This window comes from Passer montanus, unplaced genomic scaffold (genome assembly GCF_014805655.1).
Source record: "Passer montanus isolate IOZ18808 unplaced genomic scaffold, ASM1480565v1 scaffold43, whole genome shotgun sequence".
Taxonomy (NCBI): Eukaryota; Metazoa; Chordata; class Aves; order Passeriformes; family Passeridae; genus Passer; species Passer montanus.
In genome coordinates this window covers 2,848,047-2,858,457 of record NW_024369151.1, presented here as the reverse complement: position 1 = coordinate 2,858,457, position 10,411 = coordinate 2,848,047, and the positions used below count along the sequence as shown (strand labels likewise).

At 43.6% G+C, this 10,411-nt stretch overlaps 1 protein-coding gene across 3 annotated transcripts in view; it reads left to right on the top strand.

Annotated features, from left to right (window-relative positions):
- The first annotated feature begins 8,480 nt into the window (after positions 1-8,480).
- TNC (tenascin C) overlaps positions 8,481-10,411 on the top strand; it is a 74,092-nt gene continuing 72,161 nt past the window's right edge. For all 3 annotated transcript variants that reach the window (XM_039720212.1, XM_039720211.1, XM_039720210.1), the window contains exon 1: positions 8,481-8,646. The gene's annotated coding sequence lies outside the window, so the exon portion shown is untranslated. The remainder of the gene's footprint in view (positions 8,647-10,411) is intronic.

Sequence of the window (10,411 nt, the reverse complement as noted above, 5' to 3'; positions counted from 1 at the left end):
GGGGCTCCCTCTGCTCCTCTGCTCTCGTTTGGTGACGTGACCTCAGCTGTTGTGGAAGAGGTTTTACAGCAACTTCTGTGAGCCAGAGAGAAATTTGATAAAAGGATCGACGTTCACCCCTGGAAGAATCTTCTACCAAGGTCGTTGACACAGAAACCAAGAAAGAAAGGAGAAATAAGAGAAACCTGCAACTGCCTGTTCCAATGAGCACTTTGTTTCTGTGACCAATGAGTAAAGTGTAAGCTGATGAGTTTGTAAGAATGTGTAAAAGGCATGCATGCTAGAATAAAAACAGTTTGAAGCCTTCTGAAAATAGAGTGTGTTGCTTTGTATTGTGACTGTCTCAACTACAAAAAGCAGTGAGCTGAGAGGGGAGGGCAGAAGAAGCTTCATTCAGGTCCCCTCACTGCCAGTTTTCAGCTTCTTTTTTCTACCTCTGTCAAGAGGGATTGAAGCTCTCAAGATGGCATTTTGTGTTCAGGCTTATGTGTTTATTATTTCTTATCTATACTACTAGTGGTGAGTTCTATAGCATTCTACCAACAAGGAAGGACCTTGGGACACTCGAGAGCATCCAGAGGCAACGAGGCTGGAGAGGGGCTGGGAACACCAACCCTGAGAGGAACCACTGAGGGAGCTGGGGGTGCTCAGCCTGGAGAAAAGGAGACTCAGGGGTGCCCTCATCACTCTGCACAGCTCCTGAAAGGTGCCTGTGCTCAGCTGGGGCTGGGCTCTGTCTCCAGGCAGCACTGACACAACCAGAGCACACAGCCTCAAGCTGGGCCAAAGGAAATACAGGTTGGATATTAAGGAAAAGCTTTTCACAGAAAGAGTCATAAAGTTCCAGAATAGCTGCCCAGGGAGGTGGTGCAGTCACCATCCCTGTGTGTGTTTAACAAAGCCTGGATGTGGCACTGGGTGCCAGGGTCTAGTTGAGGTGCTGGGACTGGGTTGGACTCGATGGTCTTGAAGGTCTCTTCCAAACCAGTGACTCTGTGATTCTGTGAACAAGCTACAGAATGGCTAACTGACTCTGGTTACAAGGTCTTTTAAGGCTAAACTATCCAATTAAGAAATGACAGCTAAATTATTTTTGCTTTTAACCCAATAACTAATGAGTCAAAGTCCACAATGCAGAGTTTTCTATCCAATTACAAAATATCATCCAAACCCATGGAGAAGAAGGAAAAGAAGAATAACCAGCCACTGCCCTAAAACCTCCATCCTTCCCCTCAAATACAGAATTTTCTTGCAGGTCTGTGCCCTTCAGCACAGAAAGTTTAAAATTCTCAGCATCCAGGACTTCAACACCTCACTGCCAGGGAAATGGAGTCAGAGCTCTAGGAACACACAGCCTCTCCTCTCCCCTTGCTGATTCCTCTGAAATCCCAGATAAATGGGGTAGCAGCAGGATCTGGGCTGTGCTCCCCTCTCTTCACACCTGGACATAAGCAGCTCCTCAGTCCCCACAGCTCTGAGGGCTCCTGTGAGGGAGAGGGGATGATCGTGAGCTGGATCTTGACAATATTTAGCAATTTGGATGTGATATTCCAGATGGACAGGGGGAAATTCAGATAAAGAGACAGAGAAACTACTTCAAACTTTCCACTCCAAATCAAGATGAAGCTGGGAAATACAGTGGAAATTCCCACAAGTCTGCTTTTTCTTGACCATGTTTTTGTTGTGTTATCAAGCAGTCAGGAAATAATCAGGAAAATTTAGCCATAAAAACCTCACTGGTAATTGAGGAAGCCAAAATTATGTTTTTTGTCATTATTATATTCATCAGTTTGTCATTATTATATTCATCTATTGTTTCAACCAGCCCCTTGACTCTGTTCCTGGGATTTTGCTCTTGAACATGAGGTTCTACATCCAAAGTTTAGTTCTCCCTTGGAAAATTACAGACCAGTTTCAAGTTCCACACAAAACTCCTGTGCCAGTGCTGTGCTCACACAGCTCTGCTGGCTCCTCTCTGCTCTTTCTGGGACCCCTTCACCTTCTGCTGCCTGCAGAGGCTGAGAATTGCACAGCAAATTCCTGACTTCCCCTGATGGCTTTATCTGCTGGATGGGGAGGTTAAATATCCCTTTTTTTCCTAATCTATGACCATGGCTTAATGCTTTAAAACAATTTTAGGATATGCTTTGAAGGCCAGAGACTTCAGTGTCTAAGGCCAACCCAAACAGGTTTTCATTTCTTTGGGGATTTTCCTTCTCTTCTCAGCCACACCTAGAGATTCTCAGCATTGCACAGATGGCTTTCTGCTGGGGGAGGTTTTTCTTTTGACTCAAAGGATAGACAGCCAGACAGACAGGTCCTTTCTGATCTTATTAGAGTGAATTGAATAGAAACAAGGAATCCCATGTTGTTTTGGGCTGGAACGGACCAGGCTGGATGGAGCTCTCGCCTGGTGGAAGGCAGGGAGATGGAATGAAATGAGCTTCAAGGTCCCTCCCAACCCAAACCACTCCATTTGATAGAACCTGGATTCCCATCAGGTTTTCTATCAAATGGATGCTCAGGTGTGCTCACATCTGTTTGTGCTGTATAATTATCCACTCTTTGGCCTTCACTAGCAGCAGGAATCCTCTTCCCTGTGGGGCACATGCTGGTTTTCATCATATTGGAACCTGTTTCCTCTGGAATGGATAAAAAACTACGGATTTCTGCCTTGCTGTTTTCCTTACTTAAGCGTCAGTAGGGAAACTGTGCCTGCAAGACATTTAGGAATATGTTTAACATGATTAGCTGCAATTTTGACACCAACAATCTTAAAAACATGATTGCAGTAAAGTGCATGTAAGTATTTTGGGATGTGTAGAAGCACTTGAGCATTTTTATGAAGCCAAGCACTTAGAGGGTACAAATTGCTGTGGCACAGGATAAAACCTTTTCAGCAGCTGAGTTGTTTTCCCTGTGCCATCTCTGGATTAAAGGCTCTTAGATTGATGCTAACAAGCTGATAAACTTTACACCAGCCCACAGATTGAGCTTCACTTTCTCCCTCAGTCCTCAGGGGTTTGATGTTCTTTTCTTTGTCAGTTTTCATACCTTGGTGCATAGCCAAAGCCATATTCTGTCACATAAACTTCTAATAAATCTACTGCAAATATGATAAAAGCCAAAGAAGTCACTCTGTCTCACCAAGTCTGACACCAGCAGTTTGCATGGAAAATATTTATGTACCAGCATAGTCGTCATTGTCTGTTTATTCTTTTTATTTTAATTTTCCTCGAGGGAGTTTTGCCCAGAGATTATCTTTGTAAATGTTTGTGATATCACTAACAACACATTCTTTTGTCTGGTGATTATCAGTGTGCTGATGCCTCTCTTGCAAAGGACTTTTATTTTATGGATCAGGGGAAGGAAGGATCAAGGTCAGGTCCCACTCTCAAGTGTCCCTTAGCTTTGGGACACTGATGTGACCAGAGAGATGGAAATAACTTTATTAAACACCAATATTTACTCAATTCCTGTTTGTTTGTCATTAAGCCTGTGGCTTCCCAGGTTGGCAAAAACAGCCAGGACATTGTCAGCTCTTTGGAGAGGCTGAGAGGGGTCTGTCCCAACCCCAGGCACTGCACAGCCCCAGTGGAACTGTCCCCAACAGCTGCTTCCTATTTCTTCACTCAGGGAACAAATGCAGCCCCTGGGAAATGCCCTGATACAAACAAGAAATACAAATAACAGAGGAAATTTCCTTCTCCTTTTTGGAGATCATCGCTTAAAAATTCCAAAATTGTCAAGTATTTTTTCTTTGTGTTTTTAGTATTTAGTATGGTATTTAATATATCAGTGAATATTATGGGACATTTGCCTTTACAGGTTTTTACTTCTGCAGCAGCTGTAAACTTGCACCCTCATTCTCTACATTTTCTTTAGTTCAGACTTCTCCAAGGTTAAGAATGAGCTTCTGCATTCTCTAATCCCAAACCTGTGGGAACATTTTAACATGGGTTGCAATTGTCAGGATCAATCTCTCTCCAAATTAATGTTGTCTTCAGCATGGTAGTCTGACCACTACTCACAGTATTTGGGAAAGCTCTATCAATATATAATTATATAAATTATAATTATACAAATGAGTGTTTCCACTGGAAAAGTGGCCAAAAGTCTGCAGAGTTTAGAAGCCCTTCTGAGACATCACATCAGAAAAGGGGGAATTTTAGTGTAGAAATAACATGAATTAATGTAAACAGATAATTAAAGCAATAATTGAGATGTTTTCTGGGGAAGTAACCTGAAGTGTCTTGTTTAATTGTGTTAAGTGGTTGTAAGGAAATGCTCTCATAAAAATCAGTTTGTTTGCAAACAATTGTCAAAGAAGAAGCAGCAACTGGTTTTCTGCAAATTCCTGAGAAACCAACAGAAAAGTAGCAGATAAGGTGGTAATCCAAGAGCCAGAGTTTTAGCAGGATTGCTGGAATATTGCTCAATATGAACCACAATTAACTGAGCTGTATTTGGCTACAGTAGTAAAGGAATGAAGGCAATGCAGGTGGAAAGACAAAAGCATTTTGATCTTGGTTCTGTGCCAGGAAAACCTTGCGAATATGGTCTGGAAAGACAGAAAATTTAGGGAAAGGATACTCAGTGAAAAAGGGTCAAAGAAATTGACCTAAAATCATCAATCTTAAAAATGGGGCACAGAAAGGATCTTAAAGTCTCCTTAAGGATCAGCCCTGTGATATCAGAGTCTCTCTTTAAATCTTGATTTTTCCTCTTCCTCTTGCAGTTAAAGGAGTTGTTTTCAGCAGGGATGGTTTCCTTGATTCAGCTGGGGCTGTTCTCAGGTGAGTCAAGGAAAGGCTGTTCTCTCACCTGCTCTGTGCCCTGTCCTGCTCTGTGCTCACATCCCTGAGGCTGCTGAGCTCCAGGAGTTCCCAGGGATGCCCAGGGTGGAGTTGTTGGGGTGTCTGTGCAGGGACAGGAGTTGGACTGGATGAGCTTTTTGGGTCACTTCCCACTCAGTATATTCTGTGATTGTGTGATTCTATTCTAACATGAGTTTTCTCTGATAAAAACATTTCCTTGCAGCCACAAGCACTGAATGCTCCTAAAACTGTTCAAGTCCTGTCATTAATGTTTCAGATGTTGTATTCCAGTGGCTCACCGCATTCCTATCTGTGTGCTCCTGAAACTGGCTGCACTCTGTGCATGCCAAAAGATTCTCAGGCTCCACTAAGGTGCTGTTAATTCACATTCAGGGCAGATTTCACTCTCAAATATTCTGCTACAAAGCAGATTATTCCTAGGGCTGGGTAAACCAGCACAGCCATTAAATTGGAACTAAATCTGTGTAATTTACCTGTAAATTATCTGTGTTGTAACGATTTTGTCCCAAGGTAATAATGAGGAGGTTATTTGCATTTTACTAATATTTCCCCAAACAATTAGTGGCTCTCTTTTAGTCTTTCATAAATATCAAACTATTCCTAGATTTGTTTATAATTTATTAATTTCCATAGATCTTTGAATTTCATCCCTAACACTGACTTGCAAGCCCATAAATCCGCAGCAACGAACTCCAGCATATTCAGCTCAGTGTTCATTTAATTTCTCCCTGTTCCTTTCATTTAAAAAAAAAATCAATTTCTATCCACATTCATCTAATGAAAGAGGGCACCGGAGGGCACAGAATCCAGTGCTGGTCCTGCTTATTAGAGATCACAACCTGGAGCTAACTTTCTGATTAAAATACATTTTCCCTGTTCTTTCATGTTATCATTTGTTTCTGACTCAGCCGATGGTTCAATGTTTGCCACAGACTGTGATTAAGGATGGGTGAGCCCAAAAAAGATAAAACAAGAACAAGCCTGAACTCTTACCTGGAACTTATCTCCTGTAGCATTTTTTTTAAGTCAGGTAAGTGGGTGGTGAATTATTGGAGAAAAATTTAGTTTAACTTTTGATTCAGCAGCTGTTGATGGAAAAAATGGCATTAGTAAATGCTCCCAAAATAAATTCCACAAGTTTCTTCCCTCAGTTTGACTTTATCTTGCGTAGAGCCTGAGTGTATGGACTGGGAAATAAAGTGTTTTGTGAAAGATCTACTCAAATAAGAGACAGGAAATGGTTAATTGTATGGAGAACTATCATTTCCCGAGTCCCATTCTGATTTTATTGGAAAAATTGTGTTACATCTCCCATGCAGGTTTTGGTCTTGAGTACACTAGACTTAATGGAATTAGAAATCTCCCTTAAATCACAGAATATTCTGGGCTGGCGGGGACACACAAGGATTGAGTCCAGTTCTGAAGTGAAGGATCAAACAAGCTCAGGGTTATTTCACACCCTGAACTGAAGCAGAGCTGGCCCAGTCTGGCTGCAGGACCAGCTGGAGAAGATTCTGAGAATTACACACAAAAACTGGAGACCTGCTGATGACTGTATTCAGCAACCCCACTGCCTTTGGGGTTGGTGGAGATGCCCAGAACAAGCTGTTCTTCTAAGAAATCAGTGCTCAAGGAGGGTCTAATGCCTTTAGCAGGGATTAAGTAACATTTCCGACCCTCCTTTCATCACAGGCTCATTTCTTCTCTGAGGGCATGACTGTTATGAAACACAGCATTTCACAAAATTAATGCAGAAATTGGAAATGGGTGTTAATATTTGAAAAAGACTAAAATTTATGCTGTGCATGGGGAGCTTGAGGTGAGCTCAGTGATATAATCAGACATAAGAAGAGGCACACAGGGGGTCAATGCTATACAGGAAAGCCACAGCAAGGAAAATTTAAGTAGCTCAGTGGGCAGAAAAGCTCTGCATTTTATGGTCTCCTAAAACAGTCAGAATTTCAGCATCGGGGATTCCCTCATCCTTTTCTAAAGATAGTGCTGATTGGTAGTGCTGTGGAGGAGCAAAAAGAAATAAATCCTGAACCACACGTTCATAAAATATCCTGAGCTGGAAGGGACTGAAGGGATCACCCAGCCCAGCCCCTGTCCCTGCCCAGACCCCCCACCAACCCCACCCTGGGCATCCCTGGCAGCGCTGGCCAAAGGCTCCTGGAGCTCTGGCAGCCTCGGGGCCGTGCCCATTCCCTGGGGAGCCTGGGCAGTGCCAGCACCCTCTGGGGGAAGAGCCTTGCCCTGAGCTCCAGCCTGAGCCTGACACAGATTCACACCATTCCTTCACAGAGTGATGTGCCCGTGGAGCCGGGGAAAGGCCAGCTGGGAGGAGATGTGTTCAGAGAGGAATATCACCCAAAATTCCCAGGCAATCCATTTTAATCCTTATGAGCATCTTTGCTCCTGAGGAGGATCTCAGGAGCAGAGGTTTGTGTTTTCATGGCCCTCAGACATGTTTGGGTAAGTCTTACTTTCTAAACCATCCAACAGAAGAGTGATTTCAGCTTTCATCCTGGAAGACAGACCTGAAAGTTCAAGATTAATCTTCCTCTTTCCTCCTCTGCCACCACCTTCCCAACAGCAGAACCCAAGGGAAACAGAAACCCAGAGCACAGCAGGCTGGGGTACAGGATTTTAGTGTTAGGGGGAGAATTCTTTAACTGTGATCTCCTTTTTTGCCACAAGCCTCAGGTTCCAGGGTAGTCAGAGACAACAAAGAGCCCTGTAAAGGTCCCAGCTGAGCCCTCTGTGTGTCACTGATAGCTCCGGGTTGGGAAGCAGGGAAGCCCTGAGCCTCACAGAAGTGCTTGGGTTATCTGTACACACAGACAGCCACGTAATCTCTTTTTATCTGATCTGGGAAGAAAGGGAATCCCTTCTGTGTTGTGCTCTTTGGGCTTTTATCTATCCTATTTTAGTTTGGGGGTTTTTTTGTTTGTGTTTTTTTTTACAAAGACTCAGGCAATGACTCTGCTCACTTTTCTCATTAATTCCCCATGTTTCTACCTCCAGCTCTTCAAAGCAGGAGGGCAAAAAGATGAAAAAGAGATCACAGCTTGAAAAAATGGGAATATGCCGGATCCTCTGTTTGTGTAGATCTGAATTTTGCAGTTGATTCCAGTGGAGTGGGGTCTATTTACACCAACATTAAACCCACTAATTTCTGTAGGAGTCCCTAGAATTTGAACCCTGCTTGTCATTCCCCTGATTTCATGTAAGCTTGCTACTATTTCACAACGTTCAAATAATGGGGGTGAGGGGATAAAAACTCCTGATAATGCACTCTGCTGATGCTGTAGGGAAAATATTCTGCTTTCTGAGTCATTTGCCCTGAGCTGACTTTCTTTTTGAATGGTTCAGGGGGTTTCCTTCTTTAGCCATAAATTGCATGCAAATTCTTTTCCTGTGTGTGTGTGTGTGTGTGCCTGTGGATGACAGCGTGAGTGTGTGCGCGCCTTTCAGAAGCCACGCCAGAGAGAGAGAGAGAGAGGCTGTTCCTTTAAAGCAAAACTGAAAAAAAAATGCCTTCAGGCGTCCTATTACAGTGGAACGAGCCAAGGATCAGGATTTGCAGCTCAGCTATATAAACCCAGCAGAATCTGGCTGCTCTGACCAGTTTGCCTTGCTGTCAAAGCTCGCTGCCTTGCGCTCGCACACGGCACCGGACAACGCAACTTCGCCGAGTTTTGACAGGACGGCAACTAAGTCAGGAGAGCCCAGCTGGCTTTGAACACCGTATTTATTTCATGGAGGCTGCTCACAGCAGGATCTAAGCTCTGTCAGAGTCTCTAAGGTAAGTCTGCTTCCTCCCTGAATTAAAAAGTCTTCTCTCACACAAGTTTGCAGTGACCCCGTGCTCTGGCATTGCCCTCGTGGCTGTGACTGCCAGGTCAAGGGGCAGGGATGCTGTTAGGGAATCATTTGGGATTGGAGCATGCCTACCTCGAAGTCTGTCAGCATTGTCCAGTGCAATAATGTCAGAAATGTCTCGATGACATCCACCCGACCCAATGAATGAATGGAGCAGGAGCTGGCTGCGTGCTGGACATCCACACAGAGCCCAGATTGACAGGCAGGGCAGGAAAGCAGATTTGGGATTTCTTCTTGACTCCTGGAGTGCTGTAAATGTTTCCCCCAGCCTCATCTCGAGAACCAGACTAAATCCACTTGCAGGTTTTAACCCTCCCAGGCACAACTCTTCTTGTGCTCCTGTCTGTGACCTGATGAGAGCCGGGCCCTTCCCGCTGGTCATTTGCTGTCCCCACACTTTTTTTATTTTGCACCAAAGCCTTTGTCACCTTCCTCCCTGCCCCCACTGGGCTCCAGTTTCTTTTAAAAGTCTGGTAATATTAGCCCGCAGTGGGGAGCAAAGCACAAAGGAAGATTCAACTGGTATTTTATTACTCCTGCTTTGCTGAGTGTGTTCTGGGAGTGGGAGGGTGAAATTCTCCATCCTCATGGAAAAACAGAGGCACTTGCTCCATGTCTCAGCTCCTTGCTCCCTGGTGCACTGAGATTTTCTGCATGACTGTGTCTGCACTTACCAGTGAGGCTCAAATTGGCTTAAAAAGTAGAAGCTGGCTGGGAGAAGGTGAACACACTTAGATTCATTTAGGAGCTAAACTCACTCACTTAAGACTTTGTGTTACATCACCTTTACAGAGTTTTCCCTGCCTGATTTTCTGTCTGGCTACCAGGACAGAGAGTTTTTGGCAGCTAATCTAAACTTCTGAAAAGTCGGTCTCACACTATGGAAAAGAATGTTCAGATTTAAATGATGGTAATGTGTTGTGTTGCACAGTGGAAATATAAAATTAAAAAGCAAAATAAAGACATTTATAAAAGTTTTTCTCCATGACAAAACAGATGACAATGAGGTAGATGTGATTTGCCCGCAGTGGGGAGCAAAGCACAAAGGAAGATTCAACTGGTATTTTATTACTCCTGCTTTGCTGAGTGTGTTCTGGGAGTGGGAGGGTGAAATTCTCCATCCTCATGGAAAAACAGAGGCACTTGCTCCATGTCTCAGCTCCTTGCTCCCTGGTGCACTGAGATTTTCTGCATGACTGTGTCTGCACTTACCAGTGAGGCTCAAATTGGCTTAAAAAGGAGAAGCTGGCTGGGAGAAGGTGAACACACTTAGATTCATTTAGGAGCTAAACTCATTCACTCAAGACTTTGTGTTACATCACCTTTGCAGAGTTTTCCCTGCCTGATTTTCTGTCTGGCTACCAGGACAGAGAGTTTTTGGCAGCTAATCTAAACTTCTGAAAAGTCGGTCTCACACTATGGAAAAGAATGTTCAGATTGAAATGTTGGGGATATGTTGTGTTGCACAGTGGAAATATAAAATTAAAAAGCAAAATAAAAACATTTATAAGTTTTTCTTCATGACAAAACAGATGACAGTGAGATAGATGTGATTCTATGGTCTGGGTAAAAGCCTTGCTGTCCAGCTGTTGCGTTTGGTTTTCTCTCTTGGTTTAATTGTTTAACACCATATTACATATTGGGAATTCATTTTACACACTTTGTGATTCATGTGACATGTGGGGGTT